Raw genomic sequence first — 27,178 nt, 5'->3', positions numbered from 1 at the left:
CACCCATTGTCACAGAGCTGATAAGTAGAGTCTAGACAGAGAATGGTACCTTCATTTTAATGTCTTTCCAGAGCTGCAGGAAAAAAACCCACAGTATGTTGTCCTTGAAAGAAAGCACTCTGATCTTGTCAGCCAGCTCTTGATGACAATAACTTCCAAAAATAAAACATAGCTTCCAGGGATACATGAGTCTTTACCGTTGACTCTGTGCAATAAGGCTTTGTTTTGCTTAGGGGGGATGTGGTGTCCTAAACTTGCTTTCACTCTGTATTCTAAACATTACTGTCTAAAAAATTGGATCAACATTCCATTTGGTGCCTGCCTGAAGTGGCCGGGGGTTGGGACAATGTTATAGGATATGAGGCAGAGGTGAATATGGGTATATGATGCCTCTCGGCCCTGAATTCTCTAAACCACCCTCAATCCACAATTCAGGCTTCTCCTCTGCTGTTGATAAGTTTGTGAGGCCTCTCAGGCCTTCCCCTGAAACATGGGAGCTCCCAGGACATGGGCTCAAGGTTCTCCTTTTACCGGGACCAGAGCCAACATAACTTTGTCCCCTGTGAACTGTCTGGTTGGCTTGTTTCCAATTACATTAAGTCTTCACCCCTCTCACTCACATGCCCTGTCTGGGCATAAAAAACTGAAACCATCTCTGTGGGTCCTAAACAGGGCTGGCCTTAAGAGTTCCCAGAGTGGACAGGTGCTTCCATGATGCAAGGAAGGACTCTATGTTCATAAATATCACCCTGCCCCAGCACCTGTCACACCAGTGCAATTCTGTCACATCAGTGAGCAATTCTGTCCTTTGTGGCTTATTGTTCCATCTTCCAGTTGCCCCTTTTAAAGAGCCAGTAGCACCATAGTGGCCCCCAGAGTAGAATCAGGATCTCTTGGAACAGTTGCTGAGGGTTGAATGGGATGGGGAAGATGGTAAATGATCTAAGACTGAATCTTGGTGGCTTCCCTGATGGCTCAGACAGTAACGAAATTCTACCTGCAAAGCAGGAGACCTGAGTTCGATTCCTGGGTCTGGAAGATCTCCTAAAGAAGGGAATGGCAAGCTACTCCAGTATTCTTGCCTGGAGTATTCCATGGACAGAGGAGCCTGGCAAGCCGTCGTCCATGGGGTCACAAAGAGTTGGACACAACTGAGCAACTAACTCTTTCACTTTCATTAAGACTGAATCTAGGGGGAGGTAACAGGAGAGGATAAGAAAAGGGCAATACAGTAAAATTTGGTTTTCTTTATACAGGGCTAACCCAATTCCAAATGCTCTGAGGTTCTGCTGTTTGAAACAGGGGCACAGGAGCAGGGGGTAGGGGCAGTGCTGATACTCTGAGGACATTTTCTTTTACCTTGAAACTGCTGTGGTCCCAGAGAAAATCATCTGCTGGAGATTCCAGAGAAAATCATCAGGATTCGTCCTACGAGAATGGTTTTGTGAAGATTTCACAGTTAGTGTATGCAAAACAATACTCATTTTCATTTTTCTGCACTTTGACCATTCACTTGTGTAATTCTGAAGACATACAGAAATAAATAAAATGTTGCAACAGTTTTGTTTTTTATTTGGTGGCTACACACGTTTGCTTCTTCAGAATCCTGTAGTACAAAGCGGCAACTCAGCTTTATTAGGCTCATTTCAGCAACAGAGTCAATCAGCCCCCAAGAGATTTCAGGAGGAGGTAAAACTGTCAGAACTGGTTTCTAACACACAGACACAAGTAACTTCTATCTACAAATAATAAGTCACAGTCATTCCCTCTACATGAAATTTGTCTTTTAGAGAGAAATCCTATGGATGATAAGGAGACCTAGACCAGTCCAAATAGCATCTTTCTTAACAGCACAGCTAGTTCTGATAAAACACACACACACACACACACCCCTTAGTCCAAATGATGAAAGCTACTTTCATGTTGCCTTAAAATATCTTCAGGGCTTCCTTGGTCGTTCCCTGGTAAAGAATATGCCAGCCATGCGGGTGGGCTACATTCCATGGGGTTGCCAAAGAGTCAGACACAACTCAATGACTGAACAACAGCAACAAAATGCCTTTAACATTTTAGAAATGATATAAAAAGCCAAAATAGATATATTTTTGTCTAGACACTACATATGATATCTGGTATGTAATAAGAATTCACTATGTATTTGCTGAATGAGTGAAAAATGGAATGATCAAATACACACTCTTAAAATTAGCAAAAAGATAGATTAAGCCTGTGTTTTTTCTCCATGTCACACATATGTTTTTGCCAAGTTCACTTCCAATTTCAGGACTGCAATAACTTAGGCTTAATTTCTAGGTAAATACACTATGATAAAGGCTGTCATACTAGTTTTCTTTATCTTTAGTTCCATATAACAACATTAGACATTTTTACTCCATAATATTGATTCCAAGGCAATTTCAATCGTGACAGATGGAGGAAGATGGCATACTACCTTTTGAAATTGATGCAAAGTAGGAGGGAGCTATAGGTTTACAATTATGTGGATTTCCAGAGGAATATAAACAAAGAATGGGTAAGAATAGAGCAGGCATGGCCTGTGAAGAGGTAAATTATTCATCAGTTGAGTTCAGTTCAGTCACTCAGTCGTGTCCGACTCTTTGCGACCCCATGAATCGCAGCACGCCAGGCTTCCATGTCCATCACCAACTCCTGGAGTTCACCGAAACTCGCGTCCATCGAGTCAGTGATGCCATCCAGCCATCGCATCCTCTGTCTTCCCCTTCTCCTCCTGCCCCCAATCCCTCACAGCATCAGAGTCTTTTCCAATGAGTCAACTCTTCGCATGAGGTGGCCAAAATACTGGAGTTTCAGCTTTAGCATCATTCGTTCCAAAGAAATCCCAGGGCTGATCTCCTTCAGAATGGACTGGTTGGATCTCCTTGCAGGCCAAGGGACTCTCAGGAGTTTTCTCCAACACCACAGTTCAAAAGCATCAATTCTTTGGCACTCAGCCTTCTTCACAGTCCAACTCTCACAGCCATACATGACCACAGGAAAAACCATAGCCTTGACTAGACAGACCTTAGTCGGTAAAGTAATGGCTCTGCTTTTGAATATGCTATCTAGGTTGGTCATAACTTTTCTTCCAAGGAGTAAGCACCTTTTAATTTCATGGCTGCAGTCACCATCTGCAGTGATTTTGGAGACCAAAAAAATAAAGTCTGACACTGTTTCCACTGTTTCCCCATCTATTTGCCATGAAGTGATGGGACCAGATGCCATGATCTTCATTTTCTGAATGTTGAGCTTTAAGCCAACTTTTTCACTCTCCTCCTTCAGTTTCATCAAGAGGCTTTTTAGTTCCTCTTCACTTTCTGCCATAAGGGTGGTGTCATCTGCATATCTGAGGTTATTGATATTTCTCCCAGCAATCTTGATTCCAGCTTGTGTTTCTTCCAGTTCAGCTTTTCTCATGATGTAATCTGCATAGAAGTTAAATAAGCAGGGTGACAATATACAGCCTTGACATACTCCTTTTCCTATTTGGAACCAGTCTGTTCTTCCATGTCCAGTTCTAACTGTTGCTTCCTGACCTGCATATAGGTTTCTCAGGAGGCAGGTCAGGTGGTCTGGTATTCCCATCTCTTGAAGAATTTTCCACGGTTTATTGTGATCCACACAGTCAAAGGCTTTGGCAGAGTCAATAAAGCAGAAATCGATGTTTTTCTGGAACTCTCTTGCTTTTTCGATGATCCAGTGGATGTTGGCAATTTGATTTCTGGTTCCTCTGCCTTTTCGAAAACCAGCTTGAATATCAGGAAGTTCACGGTTCACATATTGCTGAAGCCTGACTTGGAGAATTTTGCATGACTTTACTAGCATGTGAGATGAGTGCAATTGTGCGGTAGTTTGAGCATTCTTTGGCATTGCCTTTCTTTGGAATTGGAATGAAAACTGACCTTTTCCAGTCCTGTGGCCACTGCTGAGTATTCCAAATTTGCTGGCATATTGAGTGCAGCACTTTCACAGCATCATCTTTCAGGATTTGAAATAGCTCAACTGGAATTCCATCACCTCCACTAGCTTTGTTCGTAGTGATGCTTTCTAAGGCCCACTTGATTTCACATTCCAAGATGTCTAACTCTAGATGAGTGATCACACCATCATGATTACTCGGGTCATGAAGATCTTTTTTGTATAGTTCTTCTGTGTATTCTTGCCATCTCTTCTTAATATCTTCTGCTTCTGTTAGGTCCATGCCATTTCTGTCCTTTATCGAGCCCATCTTTGCATGAAATGTTCCTTTGGTATCTCTAATTTTCTTGAAGAGATCTTTAGTCTTTCCCATTCTGTTCTTTTCCTCTATTTCTTTGCACTGATCACTGAAGAAGGCTTTTTTATCTCTTCTTGCTATTCTTTGGAACTCTGCATTCAGATGCTTATATCTTTCCTTTTCTCCTTTGCTTTTCACTTCTCTTCTTTTTACAGTTATTTGTAAGGCCTCCCCAGACAGCCATTTTGCTTTTTTGCATTTCTTTTCCATGGGGATGGTCTTGATCCCTGTCTCCTATACAATGTCACAAACCTCATTCCATAGTTCCTCAGGCACTCTATCTATCAGATCTAGGCCCTTAAATCTATTTCTCACTTCCACTGTATAATCATATGGGATTTGATTTAGGTCATACCTGAATGGTCTAGCGGTTTTCCCTGCTTTCTTCAATTTCAGTCTGAATTTGGTAATAAGGAGTTCATGATCTGAGCCACAGTCAGCTCCTGGTCTTCTTTTTGTTGACTGTTTACAGCTTCTCCATCTTTTGCTGCAGAGAATATAATCAATCTTATTTCGGTGTTGACCATCTGGTGATGTCCATGTGTAGAGTCTTCTCTTGTGTTGTCGGAAGAGGGTGTTTGCTATGACCAGTGCATTTTCTTGGCAAAACTCTATTAGTCTTTGCCCTGCTTCATTCCGCATTCCAAGGCCAAATTTGCCTGTTACTCCAGGTGTTTCTTGACTTCTTACTTTTGCATTCCAGTCCCCTATAATGAAAAGGACATCTTTTTTAGGTTAGTTCTACAAGGTCTTGTAGGTCTTCATAGAACCATTCAACTTCAGCTTCTTCAGCATTACTGGTTGGGGCATAGACTTGTATTACTGTGATATTGAATGGTTTGCCTTGGAGATGAACAGAGATCATTCTGTCATTTTTGAGATTGCATTCAAGTACTGCATTTCGGACTCTTTTGTTGACCATGATGGCTACTCCATTTCTTCTGAGGGATTCCTGCCCGCAGTAGTAGATATTATGGTCATCTGAGTTAAATTCGCCCATTCCAGTCCATTTTAGTTTGCTAATTCCTAGAATGTCGACGTTCACTCTTGCCATCTCCTGTTTGACCACTTCCAGTTTGCCTTGATTCATGGACCTGACATTCCAGGTTCCTATGCAATATTGCTTTTTACAGCATCGGACCTTGCTTCTATCACCAGTCACATCCACTACTGGGTATTGTTTTTGCTTGGCTCCATCCCTTCATTCTTTCTGGAGCTATTTCTCCACTGACCTCCAGTAGCATATTGGGCACCTACTGACCTGGGGAGTACCTCTTTCAATATCCTATCATTTTTCCTTTTCATACTGTTCATGGGGTTCTCAAGGCAAGAATACTGAAGTGGTTTGCCATTCCCTTCTCCAGTGGACCACATTCTGTCAGACCTCTCCTCCATGACGCGCCCGTTTGGGTTGCCCTGAGGACATGGCTTAGTTTCATTGAGTTAGACAAGGCTGTGGTCCTAGTGTGATTAGATTGACTAGTTTTCTGTATAGTTTCAGTGTGTCTGCCCTCTGATGCCCTCTTGCAACACCTACCGTCTTACTTGGGTTTTTGATAGATGTGTTATTCATAGATGTGTCCTTATCACAAGTTGGCATGATAACTGGATACTTTTAAAGACTCACCCTTTTGTCTGTAATTCTAAGAATCTATCTTCCAGAGATTCAGAGATGTGGAAAAAGATTTGTATGTGAAAATGTTCATCGCAGGCATAGTTGAACTGCAAAATCATTAGAAACAATATAAAATGTCCAACAAGAGGGATTTTGTAGAAGATGTTATTGTGCAGTCAAGCTATGGAAAACTATACAGCTATTAACATTCATATCCTTGAAGAATATTTAATACTATAAATAAAGTATCATATAAGAGAATGAGGTTCATGTAATCAGATATGACCAGACACTTTGAAGGAACTATGACTGACTTTATCGAGCCAACTTACAAAGTCTTCCAGAAAACAGGCCTGATATCTGGTTCACGGGGTAAACCTTACAGGTGGTAAGACAGGTCGCTTCCTGGCAGGCCACACTTTGTGAGGTCGAGAAGAGAGAAAATTGCCCTCATTTATAGTAAAGCAGAGAAGGAGGATCCATGCAATGCGGGAGATCTGGGTTTGACCCCTGGGTTGGGAAGATCCCCTGGAGAAGGGAAAGGCTACCCACTCCAGTATTCTAGCCTAGAGAATTCCATGGACTGTATAGTCCATGGGGTCAAAAAGAGTCGGACACAACTGAGCTACTTTTACTTCACTTAATACTTAACAGGGAAGAAGGAGCAGAAATCTGAAAGACTGATCTATTTACATGAGTCATCCAAGCAAAGGTTTCATCACCTAAGTTATTGTGCCATCTGCATGAGACCAGATTTATTTTGCACTAATCAGTGAGTGGCAGCTCCTGGGGACAGTGAAGCCAGTTACAGATTATAAAATAGCTGCACTCTATTTATACAATTTTATTACACTGTTGAGGTGTAGGGTGAGTAAAATCTTCTGATTACATTGCTGCTGCTGCTGCTAAGTCACTTCAGTCGTGTCTGACTCTGTGCGACCGCAGAGACGGCAGCCCACCAGGCTCCCCCATCCCTGGGATTCTCCAGGCAAGAACAGTGGAGTGGGTTGCCATTTCCTTCTGAAATGCATGAAAGTGAAAAGTGAAAGTGAAAAGTAAAATTGAAGTCGTTCAGTTGTGTCTGACTCTTCGCAACCCCATGGACTGCAGCCCACCAGGCTCCTCCGTCCATGGGACTTTTCAGGCAAGAGTACTAGAGTGGGGTGCCGTTGCCTTCTCTATAATAACGATAAAAATAATATCTTTAGACCTTGATAAAAAAATGTACATAATATGCGCATATATGTATGTGTACATGTACAAAAACATATATTGTTATTGTTGTTTAGTCAGTAAATTGTGTCTGACTCTTTGCAGCCCCGTGGACTGTAGCCTGACAGGTTCCTCTGTCCATGGGATTTCCCAGGCAAGAATAATGGAGTGAGTGGTCATTTGCTCCTTCCGGGGATCTTCCTGACCCAGGGATGGAACCTGCGTCTTCTTCATTGTAGGCAGATTCTTTACCACTGAGCCACTAGGGAAGCCCAAATACATATATACATACACATATATTCTTTCTTTAAAAATATTTGTTCCTGAAAGGTTTCACTGAACAGGGCAGAACTTCCTGTTTGCGTCCACGCATGCTCGGATGCCCAGTCATGTCAGATTCTTTGTGACCTCAGGGACTGTGATCTGTTTGGTGCTCATCAAATCCTTTTCTATTCAAAACTCAAACAATAACGAGTCATTGCATTTCTTCATATGTTATTTTGAAATCATATACAGGCTGTTGATTTCTTTCTGCTGGAGACAGTAGTTGAACCTGCCTTCCTGGCTTAGCTGCCTTATTAGCTGTGTCTGACATGTTGCAAGTAGTCAAGAAACATTACCTGTTACCTGTTATTATTCTGTGACTGAACCCCTCTGGAACAAGGAAGTAAAATTCTAAGGATTGTCTGGTGGTTTGAGCTCTAATCCTTATCTTAAACAGGTTCTCTGGCACACTCATTATTTTATTTCTGGGGCTTCTCTGGTGGCTTAGATGGTAAAGAGTCTGCCTGCAATGCAGAAGACCCAGGTCAGGAAAATCCCCTAGAGAAGGAAATGGCAACCCACTCCAGTATTCTTGCCTGGAAAATCCCATCAGGCTGCCATAAGGAGCCTGATAGGTTACAGTCCACAGGGTCGCAAAGAGTCAGACATGATTAAGCGACTTCACTTTCGTCTTTCTTTCTTTTCTCTAGAATCACCAGACTTCAGAGCTGAAGACCATTAGGTAAGCCCCACTTGTAAATTTCATTTACAGATGCTGTCTAGAAATTGTCCAGCCTCAGCTTGAAAAGCAAAGTAGCAAGAAGATTACTATACCCCACACAACCCTTCATCTTTGGCCAGCTTTTAAAATTGGAAAATATGTTGAACTTGGATCCATCTCCTCAAATCAGTGTTCTATACTCCCAGTTCTAGTTTTCAGAGCCACGCTGAGAAAATATTTGTCCTCTGCCACATGAGGGGCCTCAGGAAGGCTGTCAGTCTGCACTGAGCCTTCTCCACCCAGATCTGGACAACTGTTCCTCCTGTGAACAGTTTGCCTCCCTCCACCATGGTGATTGCATTCCGGTAAACACACTCATTTATCCGTCTATTTCTAAAAGCAGCTCTGGACCATGGACTCTGAAGACAATACAACAGCTACAGTCACACCAACACAACATTAAGCGACTGTGACCACTTCCCTTTTGCTGGACACTGAAGAGGTGTTAATTTAACCCAAGTTCAGATGAATTTGGGGCTCTCATGTTACAGACTTGATTTGGATTCCTGTTGCCCTAAATTCTACATGTCATTTTTTCCATCCACTTTATTGCTGCACAATTCTGTACAGGACTCTTTATTTAGTCCTATTACATTTACTTCTTTCTTTTGGACTTGACATTTATTTCAGTCAGCTAAAAGAAAATGCATTTCCTATCCTCCAAGTATTATTGTTCTATTTGCAAGTCTTCTGTGTCTACCTGCTCCATTAATAATGATAAATGTTGAACAGAAACTGGCATAAGACAGAGGTTGACATTGATCTATTATTTAGCACCCTTCAAGAAAGGCTGTTTATCCATTTACAAATCCTCCCAAAGACACCTCATCTAGTATTAATGTCTCCTTTTTGATAACAAGACAGTCGTCAAGAGATACTGTCAAATATCTTGTTGAAATACAGATATGTAGTATCTACTACGTTCTCCTTCTCCACTGAGGCAAAAAAGCAGATTAGGAACACTGACTCACCAGTTCTCAATAATTATTATTAATTTTTCTTAGGAATTTCAGACCATCCTATTTGTTTATTCAAAAATATTCAATATCTGCTATATTTCAGGCACACTGCTAGACACCAGACAATAGGATCCATGCCCTAAGGATTTGCTGCCTTTAAATAATGCATTCTCCCCAGAAACAACACCAATATCTGCCCTTCCTTCAAAGGTTTAGCAGAGTTAAGCACACAGGAGGTCCTCAATAAATACTTGTTTTATCAATTTTAATAATTATTTTAAGTAACATCTATTAAGTGCCTACCTGTTACATGCATTAGGCTAAGTATGCTAAATAGATTATGTCATAGAATTTCTATGACACATTTTCCTCCCATTTTACAGATGAGGAAACTGAGGCACACAATGGTTAGGTAATTTGTCCAAGCCTGAATATCTACTGAGTGATGGAGATGGAGATGTGAACAGAGGCATTTGACATTAGAGGTCACACAGCTTGACCCTTGTACTGTAACTGATGACTTGCCTACTTGCAATTAATACCAAAGGATCTTATTCTATAACCTAAATATTCATAAGCTTTAGAAAAAAATTTCTAATGAGTTTAAGCAAGCAACTAGCAAACTACCAAACAACTCTAGTAAAACTAAATATTTTAGGTATATTTTCATTCAAAACAAGGTATTCCCATTAAAAACAACAAAGTGTAGGATTATGATATTTTATGACAATTATACAAAGTTCTCAGCAAAAAACGTGTTAAAAAAAAAGTGTTCTCTGTGCACACTGCTGTTTCCTAGGAACCATTTTATTTTAGATGTAGAATGTTCCTTAGAAATTATCTGTTCACTGAAGAAGCAGGTGAGTGATGGTCTCAGATAAGTTCTAAGGACTTTCCAGCCTCCAGACTCTATGATTGAACTTCCAGAAGTTAATTTACAATTCTATTGAGTTCCTTTGTTTTCCATCTGACTTAAAAGAATTTAAAGGAATTTTAAATCTGAATATAAATTAATTTTTAAAATTTAACTCATTTTTTTGTTATGTGATTTTAAAAAGCCTTGAGAAAAATTTAATTATTTACAAAAATCATTTAATTTTTTCTCAGAAACCAAAGCTAGCAAAGACATTCCACAGTGTATATATTGATACTTATAAGCATATTCATTCTTGATCTGCTTTACTCATGATACTATTTTTTATCAAGCTTAATAATTATGCAATTGAGTTAATATTCTGTAAACAAACAAAACAACCCTGGCTTTATTCTATAATTAAAAACGCCATTGACAAGCAAACCCACAAGTGATCAATCAGAAAGAAGATAATGACAAGTGATCACAATAAGTTTCCATCTCTTCAAAATATTCCCGATACTAAGCTACTGAAGCTAGTTGATGAGGTACAGATCAAATATTTCATAATCTCACCTTTTGGAATGATCGTCTTGTCATTCTTATCCAGGGCCTTGCCTTCCTAAATCAGAGGAAGTGCCCTGGAGCCAATGTGTTCCTCTGTGTATCTAAAATTAAGTACCCAGTTGGTGGCTAAATTAAGCTCTGACCTTGTACAACTGAAACATGAGCGATTCCTGGCACACAGTGAAGGCACCCACCACTTCTCTGGACCCTCATCACAAGAAGCACACGGCCACAGAGGTATAATAAGATTATCCAGATCCTCATTGGTTCAAAGAGCTCTCATGAAAACAAACGATCTGCCAACCCAGGGTCCTTGCTGAAGGAACACAGCAAAACCAGCTAAGTTAAATTTAAAGATATTTTAAAGTCAGTAGTTCAAGAAACAAACCTGTGAGTCTCTGTGTCTGCAGACTCCAGTCCACTTTTAGTCAATTTAAACACACATTATTTCTCATTCTTCATCTTTCAGACTCACGTCAAATCTCATTACATACAATCTTCTTGTTGTAGGAATCTACTGGTTTTGATCTGATTTGCATTTCAAAGCTGCCAGTCTGATACACAGATGAGGATATGATATGCAACGACATGTAATATGATCAAGACTTTTAATGTCAAGTTATAAAACATAGAAAGTGAGCAGCAGAGGTAAAGCAAGCAGAAAATTATTTTACTCGGGAAGAGTTGTTTGTTTTCTATTAAAAAAATAAAGTTTACAGTCTCACTGATTTTCTAATGAAAATAATCTGCCTGAAGTTTGTTTTGACATGGGTATCCTTGGATTAACTCAGTCACTGTCAGCATTCACAAAGCCATCTGGCTTCTGTCCCCACCACTCCACTAAAACAACTCGTCTCAAGGGTCTCATTGACCTGCTCGTGTCTAAGGCTGATGGACACTTTTTGTTTCTTATTTTTCAGGCCCTCTATTGGACTTCCTGCTCTTACTGCCTCCCTTTTTCCCTGGAACTCCTACTCCCTCGGCTTCGGGGAGTACTATATGCATTAGTTTTTCTTTGTACGTCTCTGATTTGTCTTTGTGTCACTCTGTACTAGTGTTAAGGAATAAACACATGGTCTGTAGTGGATTTATCAGGTTTACTTCAAAATGTGGAAAACCATAAATGTGAAATCAGAGGTTCTATCTTCTCTTTGTGATTAAAAAAAAAAGGCTATATTTCTGTCAGCCTTGGAATAAACCCTAAGAAATATTTTATATTTATGTCATTATTACCATGTCTTGAAATAATCAAGGTTGAAGGCTAGAATACTGTGCATGTTTTATAATTATTAATCTGATTTGGAATTTTTCAGTGAAGCACTCTTATAAAAAGCAAGCAGCATTGTGAAACTCTACTTTTTATTGAGCTTTTCTTAACTTACGATATTTAAAAATTTATATGAAGGTTAAGAAAAATCTATACTCAACATTTAAAAATGTGATTTGGCACATTTCAGGGACATTTCTGCTCTTATATGAATAAATTTATGTCCATTTTATGCATTTATATAATGATTACTGTGGATCTAGTTATGTTGCACAATATTAAAAATAATGTTTAATATAATAGAAAAAAAGAGAGTGTATCAAATCAATGAAAATATGCTACTGATGACACAGATCTATGAACAAGTCTTGCCTTACTTCTTACTCTGTCACCTTACATTTGCTATTTAAAAGCTCTGAGATTCAGTTTATTCATCTGTAATATGGGGGTAATATAATCAAAACCATAATAATAAAAGATAACACAATGACCTTGGCACTCACCATTTTTATGAGATTTATTCCTCAAGTAGCTAATCATCTATATACACACAGTAAAATAGGCTTTGAGTAATTCAAGTATTTAAGAAAATGAGCTTTTCATAATGGTAATAATCACTTCCACATTTGCTTGTTTTGGAAATTGACTTTTCCTGCTAGTTTTCTCAAATGGAAACAAAGAAACTTGCACCCCTGTTTTGTAGATTAGGGTGAGTTTCAGTGAGGGGTATGATCAGGCAGTGAAGGGCTATTGAATATTATCATTGTTCTGAGAAGGTACACACAATGATACCAACATCCAAATACGTGTCCCTTCTATCTATATATAGCAAGAAATGCGTGTCCTGTGTCAAGATGCTAATTCTAGCAACTGACACCAGGAGGCTTAGGGGGAAATGGTTGTAACGCTTTGTTAAAGGGACTGTCCCTGGAACTTGGGGGCCGGGAGGTTGGGCAGCACTGTATGGTGAACTCCCGGGGAGTGAGGTGGCTTCCTGGCTTTCGTGTTTAAGGCACGCATGCTGCCACACTTCTCACTTGCCCACAGGTACTCTGTGTTCCTGAAAACAGGCGGGGGGCTTGTGGGCCTTTGACTGTGACTTTTAACATACAACTCTTGCTATGATAAGCCATATAATGCCATCTACCCCACAAGGCCATACCATATTCCCTTTCAATACATCCCCTTATTCATAAAAGCCTTATCAGAGCACAGCTTTATCTTTGCCTCTGGAGCAAAATGGGGCTGTTCACACACCTTGGAGAACCCTACTTTGTTCTGCTCTGTTATTCTGTAGTGTAGTGAGTGGTTCTGTGTACCTCACTTCGTTTCATTTTTACTTTAGGATAGTTTAGATTTTCTTCTCCTCCTTCCCCCCTTTCTACACTTGTTCATTAGTTTGGTCTTGGGGGCTGTTATTAAAAAAATGCACATTTTATTTCAGTTGGGTATAAAACAGAGTAGAAAAATGTGAGAAAAGTACGCTTTTTATTTTAGTGTGCTTCCTAGTACTTTAATAATCGGTTGTTGGTATTTGTTGTGCTTTCTATTGTTGTTGTTGTTGTTTTTTTCTCCCAGACTGAGAAACGACTAAAACTGAGTCGAATGTTAGCACTGCCTTCCATCAGTAGCGCTGATGTCACAGGCCCCTGGGAGAACCTGCACTGTTGACATCACTGTCGTTTTGCTTCCACGCGGAGGGACAAAGGCAAGTGACGAGAAGGTAGTTTTTAGTAAGATAGTGCTGTAGATAGCACACTGAACTAATGAGGGCAAAAAGCGGGAGTATTCTGTCCTGGCTCCCGGTTATACTTACCACTTCATCAACAGTGTCTGGTAAAGAGTTTGCCACGCAGAAAGCACACACCAAATATGTGCTAAATGTTCTGCCAAACACTGGTGACTTATTATTGCCTAACACTGGGTTAGCAGTTACTTCCTGTCTCACTTAACTAAAGGCTGATTCAGTTAAAACTTAAGGTGAATGTTAAGAAAGCGAGTTGATCTTTCTTTCTTTCTCTCTTTTTTAGCACAAAGCTCTTAATTTTCAATATCACGAGAGACATTTCAACGCATCTAAGAGAAAGAACTCTAAATTAAAAGAAGGCAGGGAATTTCTATTTTAGCCTCAGATCTGTCCATATCTTTGTGAATTAAGGCAAATCACTGAAATGCTTGTACTTTAGTTCCCACCTGTGTAAATACTGCTCTCTCTACTTCCCACCGCTGTGAGAATAAAACAAGAGCATAATTATGGAAATTCCTTGAAAAATAGTAATCACTGTACAGACACAGTACATACTAATAGTATCATACTTCTGGGATATAAAATGAACAAAAAGCAACTGTCCCATTCGGTCGTCTATGCTATAAATGCAGACATTTTAGTATACGCAGAATGTGGTGCTAGACCGCTCAAGGCATGCACACCAAGATGGCTGGGACACGCAGCTCTATTCCTGAAGAAGTTTACCATCTTGTAGAGAAAAAGAGGCCCAAATTTGGTAAGAGAGATAAGACATAAGTAGGCTACAGAAGAGAGGGTCAGAGAATAAAAGACTCATACAGATACACATTTGAGTTTTTAAAAGAGAGATCAGTTTTACATTAGTGGATAATCAAAGTATTTTGAGTCCTTTTCTTCTAATCTTTTCTAATTCTAACCTCTTACATATCCTAAATTGATAGTGACTTAAGGAGACTCTCACTATTCTTAGTATCTTTTTATATCAATTGAACATAATCATAATTAAGACTGTATAACAGAGCTTCATACTGACAACCAAAGTAAAATTTGAATTATTGAAAATTCAGTATTCTGTTCTTTCTGAAAAGAATCACGCTTGTTGTTATGTTTTGATTTTTGAAGTTGCTAGTGTATGACATTTCCCCAATTAATAGTTAATTATGAAAAAGAGCATTTTGACATTACCTATTATGGAAAAATTATAAGAATTTGATGAATAAAAATTACCATGTTAAAATTTTAAAATTTCAACATAAACTCATTACCATTAAGAGATACATTAATACCCCACTTGCATTCAGATCTTTTATTTTTTACATATCAAAATTGACTTACCATTTTGTTCAAAAAATTTCAATATAAAAGTTAAGCTTAGTGATTCTTTCAGGAAACTAGAAAAATGTGATTCTTTCTGCTAGATTTAGATTTACCTCTAGTAAATAGTGTCAGTCCAGGAATAAAACACTCTGATTTTTCCAAAATGGAATGTCTACTACCATACAGTATATGCAGCTTAGTTGTAACTTGATTTGAGGATTTAATGTGCAATTACAATACAAATAAGGTACATTTTCACATTTCCTTCACTTGGGCTATAATTTAAAAATGTTAAAATCAAGTTGAGTTTTGAGATTTGGTGTAAACGTTTGGATGCAGTTTGGAATGTCTGGGTAATTCTCCAGTCCCAAGATCTGGACCACCCAGTGTCAGGTAAGTGAATACTTTCTCGGGGGGCTTTCTTTTCTGGGTACTCAGGATACAGGAGGGCTTCCCAGATGGCTCAGTGGTAAAGACTCTGCCTGCAATGCAGGAGATGCGGGAGACATGGGTTTGATCTCTGGGGTCAGGAAGATCTCCTGGAGGAGGAAATGGCAACCCACTCCAGTATTCCTGCCTGGGACATCCCATGGACAGAAGAGCCTGCCAGGCTATGTGCAGCCCATGGAGTTGCAAAGAGTTGAATGCAGCTGAGTGATTGAGCACAGGATACAGGAAAGAGCATAATATTTCACCAGCTAATATGAAGGTATTTTGCTCTGTTTGAAGGTAAAATTTACAGATTTTGTCTTACTTTTGATGTCAGGTGTACGAGGTGGAGAAAGATAGAGCCTAAACTACCAGAAGGACAGGGTTTCCATCAGTTGAGATGAAAAAGGTCCCAGAAAGAGCAGGTTTAAAGAGGAAGAACAGGAGTTCAGCGTGGATCATGTAAAGCATGAAATACCTGTTAAAATTCAAGCAAGAGGAAAGGTTAAGGAGGCAGGTGAATGTGAGTCCACATTTAGGCAGGGGAGTCTGAGCTGGTGATACATAAAGCCATGAGGTTGGATAAATTCACCAAATGAATACACAAAGGCTTAAAAATACAGGCGTTCAAGGGATTAGCCTTGTGCTAACCAAAGTCCCAGGATAGAATAGAATGCAAGCTAGGGGAAGAAAAATATTTGCAGCAGGAGAGAGCAATTAACTGTATCAAATTCTGTTGCCAGGCCAAGTAAGATGAGGACTAAGAACTGACCATGGGACTCAGCAAACTGTCGGTTTGTCTTCTATTCCAGAATCATCTCCCTAACTGACTTCATTTCAGAGGTTTTCCATCTTTTCTCCCCTCTGTCCTTCTTCTCAGTATAAAGAATAAAGACACAGGGTTCTTATGTCGAGGGGCTTTTACGACCCACATACAATTTCCTTAAATTTAGGAACATTACTTTCTTTACTCTGGAGAAGGCAATGGCACCCCCACTCCAGTACTCCTGTCTGGAAAATCCCATGGATGGAGGAGCCTGGTGGGCTGCAGTCCATGGGGTCACGAAGAGTAGGGAACGACTGAGCGACTCCACTTTCACTTTTCCCTTCCATGCATTGGAGAAGGAAATGGCAACCCACTCCAGTGTTCTTGCCTGGAGAGTCCCAGGGACGGGGGAGCCTGGTGGGCTGCCGTCTATGGGGTCGCTGTTTCTCTCAAAGAAAAATCTTTCAGCTCATTTTGTTTGTCTCACTTTGTGAAAAAGGGCCATTGATCTATTAAAATCAGTTCTTTTAAAGTTTATATCATCAGCTACTTGAGGATTAAAAGGATGTCAAAAAGCAGAAACTGAAGTAGAATTGAAAACTGTTGTATTATACTTCCAAAGAAAAATCATCCAACACAGGAGAAGCAAACACAGTCCTGATGTTCGAGGTGAACATCAGGACTGTGCCATGGTGACCGCCGTGCAAGAGGATTTCCTAGGCTTCTTAGAATTTTGCTGTGCTTCACGGCCCTTACTTCCAGCTTGTCCTGAGAACTCACTTTCCATATCGCTTCCTGTGATATAAGATCATCAGAAATGAAAGCTCCGAGATTCTTTGAAATGGGTCAGTCTCTTACTTCTTGGGATCCTCTTTCTCAGTTGAAGTATTGAAATTAGGCCTCGAACTACCTGAGCTTGAATTTCTCTTTTAAGAATCTGTAATGTTATCATTTCATCTTCTATTGCCTTAATGTTTCAGATTCTGCTAAAGTATTTTTGTTTGTGATGCGTGCCATCTCTTTGCCTTCTATCTAAATTAGATTTTAAAAGGCTAATTAATTCTTAAATAAGATTTACATTGATTTCTTTCACAGTCCTAAGTTGTTATTATTTCTGAGTAAACTAGATGACATGTATCCCCTTTGAACAGCACTACACTCATTTATTCACTAGTCATGGGTTTATTTGCTATTATGTTCCTGGTACATTGATAATATTAAACAAGGCCATTTTTAGTATCAGTTAATGGAGTAGATAAAGAGATGACCAAAAGAAGGTGATAAATAGCTTCCAGGAGAGGACAAGAGTGTGTCACAGAGAAGATAAAGGCTTGAGACTTGAAGGATGAGGGTTTTTTTTTTTAATAATCTAAAAAAAGGACGAGTATTCAAGGCAGAAAAAAAAATGCACATTGGTCTAAAGGAAAATGCATACATGGGGGGTAATTGTGAATTACCCCGATGGGGACAGGGAGGCCTGGCGTGCTGCAATTCATGGGGTCGCCAAGAATCAGACACGACTGAGCGACTGAACTGAGCTGACGGGCAGTTGCTGGTCACAGAATGCAGTGGGAAGGAAGCCCGCCGTAGACAGGCAGGAGACTTAGGCAGGAGTCATAATATGCCGGATGTTATATACTGAACTAGGGGAATTCAGGATTTTATTTCTTCTTCTAGGGCAGTGGAGATGAGAAAGGGCTTTCTCTCTGGGGTGAACTAGTGTATGTGGTATTATTCACCAGAATCTCAAAGGCTGTGTGTATGGTCTGAACATTTCGAACATACACTCCCTTTCAATATTCTAATATAGCCTAGTCGCTCATCCTTTCTTCCACAAAGATGTAAGCTTCAAATGTTGGGGAATGAGTCTATCCTGCAAGCATCTGAGTCTGAGAACTGCCCCGGCAAGAGGAAGCTACAGGAGCATCCCAGGCAGGACAATGCCCTGATCTGATTTCACAATTTCTCCTCCCTTTTCTCATTTTGCAGATATTTCACCACTAAAATTGAGATGTAGATTTTGTTCCAAATGAATAAGAGGTGCTCTGTATGTAAATGGACCTGGAGCGCCAGCAGCACAACGTACACCTCAGCATTGCCCAGATTGACTGGCAGGAGCAGTCAAAAGGCTCTTTACAGTTTGTTAATCCATTTGCTTCACTTAAAAATGTAATTCATCTTAAGTGGTCTGCAGTAATCTTTTGAAAAATACTCACAAAGTCTCGTATTTTCCACTCCAAATCTGTTAGACTTGGGATTGAGAAAAAGACAGAAACTATGACACATATATGTTGTATTCACAACTAGACTTAAACAGCAATAAAAGAAAAATTTCAGTTTATAATTTATTAAATAATTTAAGTAGCAAGTTATCCTTATAATTTGATGTATATAACTTTAACCGAAAGAGTTCCCCAAAACTTATTTTATGTGGTGAAGCTCACAAGTTCTTTAGAACCAAAAACATAAAATGATAAAGATAATAATAACAAAAACACAGTTTTAGGACTTAAGTTGAGCAGAATCTTCTTCTGGTGTTGAGACTAGGTATTGGAGATTGACTTTTTTATAACCACACAGTTGAATTATCATGTCCTGCCTCCACACTCACACTCTAGCAATGTTATAGGTCGTCAAATAGTAAAGTGGTGCCGTTACTTGTTAAAGAAATTATTCACAACATTTTGGTTTTGAATCCAAAGAGTTAGGAAATTAATGGAGCTTTTTTTTCACAACAAATGATAGCCTTCCCTCAGCTTTCCACTATCTAGAGACTCTTTCCTTGAAGCGCTGTTTAAGTATACACTTTGAGACATAACACCTCCAAGGAGTTGAAGGAAGCCTGTGGGTCACAGATACCAAGTCGCTATTGATTGAATGATTGGTAAATAAAGCCATTTTCTAAACGGAGGTCAGTTTCAACAAAGCAAGCGGAAGCGGAAACTGCGTGGAAGACAGCGCCACCTAGTGGGAGGAGAGTCACATAAGAAGGCTACTTAGGGATTTGCTTTCCAATTCTGCGTTTTGGCTCAGATGGTAAAAAATATGCCTGCAATGCAGGAGACCCCAGTTCGATCCCTGGGTCCGGAAGATCCCCTCGAGAAGGAAATGGCAACCCACTCCAGTATTCTTGCCTGGGAAATCCCATGGACAGAGGAGCCTGATGGGCTACAGTCTATGGGGTCATAAAAAGCTGGTCACGTCTTAGTGACTAAATAAGAACAAATCCTCACAACATTCCTGCAATGTAGGAGGAAGGAAGACTTTCAAGGAGGAAGCCAAACTTAGGGGGCTAAGTAAATTGTCCAGGTTTGCATGGCTACTAGGGGCAGAGCTACAGTTTTAACATAGTCAGTCTGGCCCACGTGCTAGAGGGCTCCCAGAAGTGTGACTGAGGGTGTGTGTGAGTGTGTGCACCCAAGCTCTCATGTGGAATCACTGCCCTCTCCATTCCCATACTGGAGCAAGAGATGTCACCCAGTGACTGCACTACAGAGTAGCCCCTGCTCAACTGGCCCAAAGCAGAGGCAAGCTCAGAGCTATCCTTGTACCCAGCAAGTTCCATCCCAGCAAGTTTGATTATACTGTAATTGCTTTGTTCAGTAATTCAAGCAACTCAACCAAATAGCCAAACCACATTCTTACCAAGCACTGCAGTGGAGACCCGAGGGTTGTCAAGCCCCTCAAGTCTTCCCTGGCTCGCCTAGCTCAACTTGCTTGCTCTCTGATCAAGCTCTGCACATTCTTCCCTCTGGGTCCTACTCACTCTGTGACCTGTCTCAAAGGCCCTCAGTGCCATTCCCTATTTCTGCCTGCAGAGGAGAGGTTCTGCTCTTTTAAGACATAGCCTAAATCTTTGCCCTTCATCTGTATGAAGTTCTAACCCTGTCAGAGCCCGTCTGTTTTCCTTTTTTATTTTCTGATGATGTATTTTTTGTTTGCCTTGAATTGTAATTGTTTATGTACATTTCTTACATCAGCTGTTATTTGGAGACTCTGAGGACAGAGAATATAACACATGAGATTTGAACAATAAAGGTGTTCAATAAATCTGAATTGAATTGAAGGCCTGGGGACCTAAACAGCAGCCAGAGAAACCTGCAGCTTCACCATATGCTTAAGGTTCTCACTTAAACTAAATGTCTAACTACAAAATTTGTCGGGAAAGACAGCTGGGAGTCTCAAGGCAAATCCACAATGCATTGCTAAACACAATAGATTTGTTTTTAATAAAGACCTTGTAAATAATTTAATTAGTGTGATTTGCCATAATTAACTCAGCTTCCAAGAGCTGAATGAGTTATAGATTTGCAAGCCCTTGGTATCTGGGAGTTACAAACCAGTTCTGAATTGATTTTAAACTTCTATTTTGACTACGATTACCTTTTCGGCCCTCAGGCTAAAGCCAGGTAGGGTTAAAAAGAAGAAAACAAACAGAAAAGCCATTCAGAATACTTTTGAACATATTTATGGAGGATTTATTTTGCATAAAAATGGATTGGTAATAAAAAAGAATTCAGAGAACATAACTATTATAACCTCTTCAGTGAGTACATAGCAATGTAGAAATTTAACAGTAGATATTCATTTAAAAAATAAACTTAAGATCCTTATTCTTCAATCCTAGCTAAGAAGATATTTTTCATCTAAGATTTTTCCTAATTAAGCTTTGAAATTATCAAAGAAAACACGCTGTTACTATGGAATCAAGGTACTCAAACATAATTGGTAAAATAAACACGACTCACATTTTTATATATTGTATAACATCTACTATTAACACTGTTACTTGATTCTTAATCTTTACATATAAAATACATCATATATAAATTGTGTTACCACAGATTTACACTAAGGAAAACAAAAATTGTATTTTTCAGAAAGGAAATAAGAGGAATTAGAATTCGTAAAGTTTCCAGATGACAGTGATTCAGAAGGAGGGAAGACCATAGGATAGAAAATTCTCACCAGGCAAACAAATTTGACTGAGAAAGGAAAGGGTGATTAGCAATCTCTTTAATGAGTTCAGATATTAAAAGGGCCTGTATAAAAGATGACAAAGGCCCCTATAATATGGATAAATATAAAGACTGGTGCTAATAATGTTAAAAGCTAAAGCCTCAAATTAACTGAGATAGCATAAATGAAGGAATGATTGAACAAGTACTAGAACTACAGAAATTTTTAAACAGTTTAACAGTTTATTAAAGAGAAAGAAGTAGAAGCAGAAAGAATAGTATGTTCACAGTTTTGTTGTTGTTTAGTAGCTAAGTGGTGTCCAACTCTTTGTAACCCCATGGACTGTAGCCTGGCAGGCTCCTCTGTCCATGGGATTTCCTAGGCAAGAGTACTGGAGTGGGTTGCCATTTCTTTCTCCAGGGGATCTTCACAACCCAGCACTTGAACCCACATCTCCTGCATTGACAGGCGGATTCTTTACTGCTGAACCTATGTTCACAAATCAGGTAAATGGCGAATATTAAAATGACAGGTATCTAAGCTGAGGCAAGTTATTTCCTGTAGACTGAAGAACAGTCAGTTCTGATCAAAGAACTACTTTTAGTAAAGTCTGAACAAGACAGAGAATGAAAAAGGCATCAGGAAGCTTTGGAAGGGAAAGTGCCATGATTTTTTTTAAACTGATGCAAAAATATAAGCAGATAGTTTGTGAGCAGTTAGGTCTAGATTATCCAGTATGGATTGTGAATAATTTTTATCATTTGAACTTTATTTTACTATTCATATATCTATTCCTTCATTCAATATTTTAACAGCAGTTTCTATGTGCAAATTATATATGCTTGGCATATGTATCACGGCATATAATCACGGCTGAACATCAGAAATTCCTGACACATGTAAGAACCAGCATAAATTCAGATGAGATCTGATAATAACCTATAGAGAAAAAAAAGAAGTGTCTAAAGGATTAAATGTGCCAAACAATAAATGACAGGCATAAACATGACATATGGATTAGCAGCAATGGAGGTCAGGGCAGGATGCCCCCAAATATGCCACTTTGACATGTTGATTATTTTGAATTAAAGTTAGTTAAGAAACAGCTGGTGTGAGGAGGACCTTCTAACTCTCTTTCGCTCCCTTGAAAGTAGGAAATAAATCTCCCCTGCGAAAGGAATCTTCTCTGAACCAGAAGGCAAAGAGACACCCTGATCTCCAGAGATACAAAGTTCAGGGCCAAGAAGGCTGTATAAACAAAATGTGTTACTTCTTTACCAATTTACTACCTCAAGTCCAAACTTCTTTCTCTTTTCAATTCTTCACAAATTTATTGTTTCTTTGTCCAAAAGGTATAGAAGCTGCCTGCTCTGGTCACTTATTTGAGTCTATATTTGTATGAACTCCTGTACATACAAAATTATTTCTTTCCCCTGTTAATCTGCCTCATGTCCATTTAATTATTAGACCAGCCAAAATAACCAAGAGGAGTAAGGAAAAATTTCCCATCCTTGATGGCAGAGAATATTGAAAAAATATATTTACTGTAGAAAAAGAAATGTAGGAATTAGGATGACAGAATGGAGTGTTGATATTATATGCCCTGACAACACAGGTATGAGACAATTATTTGGAACAGAAAGGAAAAGAAGGTAAGTAGCAGAGATTGCTTCCTCTGGTGTAGCTGGGAGTTAAATGATAAAAAGCAAATCTGACATACCAAATGTCAGAGTATAAAAATATTTAACATGTGAAGATGAACACTGAGAAAAGTAATTGTGTGTGTGTGTGTGTGTGTGTGTGTGTGTGTGTGTGCTAAAATCGAATAGGAGAGGGAATGCAGAGCAGAGGAGACAAAAAAGGAACCGCATAATTTTATCAATTTTTCCTAGCAGAAAACTGACAGTAAAATTGTCTAGGATATTGTCTAGGAAAATTGGAAACCAAGAGAGACACAGAATAATATTATAAATATAATCATGAAACAAAAACTAAAGTCTTCCTAAATATCTGAACAACATAAAAAACAGAAACAGATTCATAGGAAAAGATCATTTTAAAAACTACAAAACCCAAAACAAACATATCTGTTATCCATGAAATGAAAATGAGCTTACCATTGATTAAGGAAAAGAATCAGCTTGACATATTTATGGTGGTTTCTTACCTTTCTCTCCGTATTTTTTTAATGTGTCTTAAATAGAGTCCAAGGGAGCAGGAAGGAAATAGAGTTGGATCTAAATCCAATCAAGTCTTCAAGACTGAAACAGAAAAATAAAGTAAAAGTAAACTAAAATAGGGGCTTTCCCTGGTGGCTCAAATGATTAAGCATCTGCCTGCTGCTGCTGCTGCTAAGTCGCTTCAGTCGTGTCCGACTCCGTGAGACCCCATAGACAGCAGCCCACCAGGCTCCTCTGTCTCTGGGATTCTCCAGGCAAGAACACTGGAGTGGGATGCCATTTCCTTCTCCAATACGTGAAAGTGAAGTTGCTCAGTCGAGTCTGACTCTTCTCGACCTCATGGACTGCAGCCTACCAGGCTCCTCTGTCCATGGGATTCTCCAGGCAAGAGTACTGGAGTGGGATGCCATCACCTTCTCCGAAGAATCTGCCTACAATGCAGGAAATCCAGGTTCAAATCCTGGGTCAGAAAGATCTCCAGGAGAAGGGAACGGCCACCCACTCCAGTATTCTTGCCTGGAGAATTCCATGGTCAGGGGAGCCAGGGTAGGCTATAGTCTATGGGGTTGCAAAGAGTCAGACATGACTGAGTGACTAATACTTTCAAAGTAAACTAAAAGAGTCCTATGGAGGAAAATGAGACTGTAAGAATTTAAACACGTTATATATAGCCTGTTCCTGGATAAGAAATGAATTCACTCAAGAAAAAATATTGAAGAGGTACAAGGTACAAGGTCTTCTGAACAAAACACAGTAGGTGAAGGAATCAACTGTCTAGCTGTCTGAATGAACTGCTAGAGTAAATGGAGATTACTAAAAAATAAATAAATAAAAATTAAATAGTGCAGCCTCAGGCCAAAGATGTATTTGTGAAGAATAGAGAACAGCTTATGCCCAAGCTGCAGAACACTTCTTCAGAGCCTGGATGAATATTTTCCTTCAGTGATCTTTAAGTCTGAAATACTAAAAGCAAAAACAAAATACTGATGGTAAAACAATAATGGTTCTCAAATCTAAGTTTCTTCTATCACTTATAATTGCTGAGGACTCCCTCAAAGCTTCAAGAATCTATTCATTGATTTAGGTATATTTGTTAGGCACACCTACTTTCTGACTAGCTCTGTAGAAAAATGTAATGGGAAAGTGCAAGTAGTAAAAATCATGCTTTCTGCTCTCAAAATTAGGAAAGAGAAAGCAGAAATCAAACTATTTTTAAGCTGCCTGGTACTAACTTAAGAGTACAAAGGAAATCAAAGAAGTGAGAAATTAGCAAGTTAAATAAAGTTAGTGGTGTGCTGGTAATTTTTGTTTGTTTTATTGATGTATAATTGACAAAACTGTATAAATTTAAAGTGTACAGTGTGATGATTTGATGAACGTATATACTGTAAGATGACTGCCATAAGCTAGTTAACATACCCATTACTGATCACTCATACAGCTACGTTTTTATTTTTTGAGCGAGAAGAGCCTATACAAATGATAAAATGCATGAAAAGATGTTCAACATCAATAAACCATTAAGGAAATGCAAATTACACCCACAATGAGATATAATTACACATCTATCAGAATGACAAAAAAAAAAACAAAACACACACAACAAAACCAAAAAAACAGTAACAACACCACATACTGGCAAAAATGTAGAAAACTGCATCATTCATGCATGGTTGGGAGAAATGTAGAATAATATAGCCACTCTGGAAAATAGTTTGATAGCTTAAAAACTTAAATATATAGCTATCATTCAACCCAGCATATGCACTTCTGAACATTTATATGGGAACCATGAAAACTTATGCTGACTCAAATATCTGAATACAAATGTTCATAGCACCTTTGTTTGTAATGGCCCAAAACTGGAAACAAGCTGGATATCCTTTGATAGGCAAATGGTTAAACAAACACTGTATATCCATAGTGTGGAATACTACTCAGCAATAAAAAGGAAAGGATTATTGATACACTAACACTCTGGATGAATCTTTAGAGGAATATTCTGAGTGAAAAAAGTGAATTCCAAATGGTTACATGTTGTATGATTTCATTTACAGAACTTTCTCCAAATGAAGGACAGATTAATGGTTGCCAGGAGCTAAAGGGTGAGGTGGAGGCAGGGTGGGGGGTGGGGAGATGCGTGTTGGTGAATGAGAGAGAATTAGGAGTAGTTACTAAAAAGGCAACTTGAGAGACCCTTACAATAATGGAAGCTCCATATCTTAACTGTATAAATGTCAAGAGCTTGTATAAATGTTAACATCCCTTCCACAATTAAAAACAAAAACCATACTGAGTAACATTCAAAATTATTCAGAGTTTCTCTGTATAGGAGCAATGAACTGTTCCCTAATAATCTGACTTTCACGAACCACAGCACATAGTCACTTGCTGTGCTATTGGAGGAGCTCAAATATTTCCATTTTAATGAGAAATTTAAAAGAATTTTTATTACTTAAAAATATAAATTGAAACAAATATCATCATAACATATATTGACTGGAATGCCCTGGAACACAGTTTGGAGCAGCTAGGGATTCTACAACTACTTGCTAGGAAATGAAGCCCGAGACCAACCATCATGAGCTTTATAGATGGAGATACTCATCTGGATCCAGAGAAGAGAAAGGATCTTCCTAAATCAGAGCTGGGCTTCCCTGGTGGCTTGGTGGTAAATAATCTGCCTGTAACGTGGGAGACTTGGGTTCGATCTCTGGGTCAGGAAGATCCCCTGGAGAAGGGCACGGGAACCCACTCCAGCATTCTTGCCTGGAGAATCCCAAGAGCAGAGGAGCCTGTCAGGTTACAGTCCCTGGGGTCGCAGAGTCAGACAACTGAAGTGACTGAGTACGCACAAAGGTCATAGAGCTGGTAAACAGTGCAGCCAATATTCCTGCTTAGAGTTCCTTTCAGTTCATAATTATTTTGAGTAAATGGGTGGAGTATATGTTTCAGAAGGCATATATAAATTTCAGTGGGAATCGGGAATGGGCAGGGCTGAAGAAGTTAGATATATAGCTTACTTGATTCTTCCAAATTAAGACAGGGACAGAGAAATTGCTTTGGTAACTCTCTTGTGTTGTGTCCCTTGCAGAATTAATTGCTGGTTAACTAAAGGACTCTACAGTCAATCTGCTCAGACCATAATTTGTCGAGGTGTATTAGTTCCAGCCTACAGGTAAAGATGAGCAGGCATGCCTACTGCAGTAAATGAGTACATGGAAACCCAGTTTCTTAATATTTTCAGCTTTCCTTTCCCATGCCTAGAATATCCTTCAAATAAAGGTTGGTCAGGAAGGCATCACGTGACTGCAGACATGTGTTCTGTGCTAGCAGGAGTCCTGACAGGTCTCTGTGGAAGGTGGACAGTCTGGAGGTTGAGGATGGAGATTATGCAAATAATTATTTTTATTCCCTTTGGAAAATAATCACATTTGGTAATTCTATTTACGAATCACCTTATATGTTTACTGTATGTCCAGCCACTAGAACAAAGCTCCTTGATAACTGAGACCTGACCACCTGGTCCACTGACAGACCCTAGGACCCCTGGTAGCTTCTGATACAAAGTAAGCAATCAATATACATTTGTTTAATGAATCATTATTTTATTTTTCTGTTGCTTGTCCAGTTTTTAAAAGCAGTCGTATGCTTCCTCTCACATTTCTGAAGTTCTTGCTCTGCTTTAGCTAGTGCCTTCCTCCCCCCCATTTTATCTTGGTTATTTTATTTCACTTAATTTGTCCTTTTACTTTGGAAGAACTAGTTAAAAAAAATACGATGTTGATTATCTTTTCACCCTTTTCAACTTTTTTCTTGTACCTCATTTTATCTTCCTATTTCTAAATTCTGTTAAGAAATTTATTTTTAAAATAATTAGTTTTATTACCATTTTTAGTATATTATTACCTTTTTTATTAATAAATACTTTAGTCTCAAACAATAGTTTTTTATCTCCTTAAAACAAT

The 27,178-nt window shown here is 39.0% G+C and overlaps 1 protein-coding gene across 1 annotated transcript in view; it reads right to left on the bottom strand.

Annotated features, from left to right (window-relative positions):
• Window positions 1-10,637, bottom strand: part of ASB15 (ankyrin repeat and SOCS box containing 15) — a 42,127-nt gene extending 31,490 nt beyond the window's left edge. The window contains exons 1-2 of the mRNA XM_040259555.1: window positions 10,555-10,637; window positions 1,360-1,428 (exon numbers count right to left, since the gene is read on the bottom strand). The gene's annotated coding sequence lies outside the window, so the exon portion shown is untranslated. The remainder of the gene's footprint in view (window positions 1-1,359; window positions 1,429-10,554) is intronic.
• Window positions 10,638-27,178: the final 16,541 nt, after the last annotated feature.

Source organism: Oryx dammah, unplaced genomic scaffold, assembly GCF_014754425.2.
Source record: "Oryx dammah isolate SB20612 unplaced genomic scaffold, SCBI_Odam_1.1 HiC_scaffold_18, whole genome shotgun sequence".
Taxonomy (NCBI): domain Eukaryota; kingdom Metazoa; phylum Chordata; class Mammalia; order Artiodactyla; family Bovidae; genus Oryx; species Oryx dammah.
Note: the sequence above shows the minus strand (reverse complement) of the source record. Positions and strands in the feature narration are given on the sequence as shown.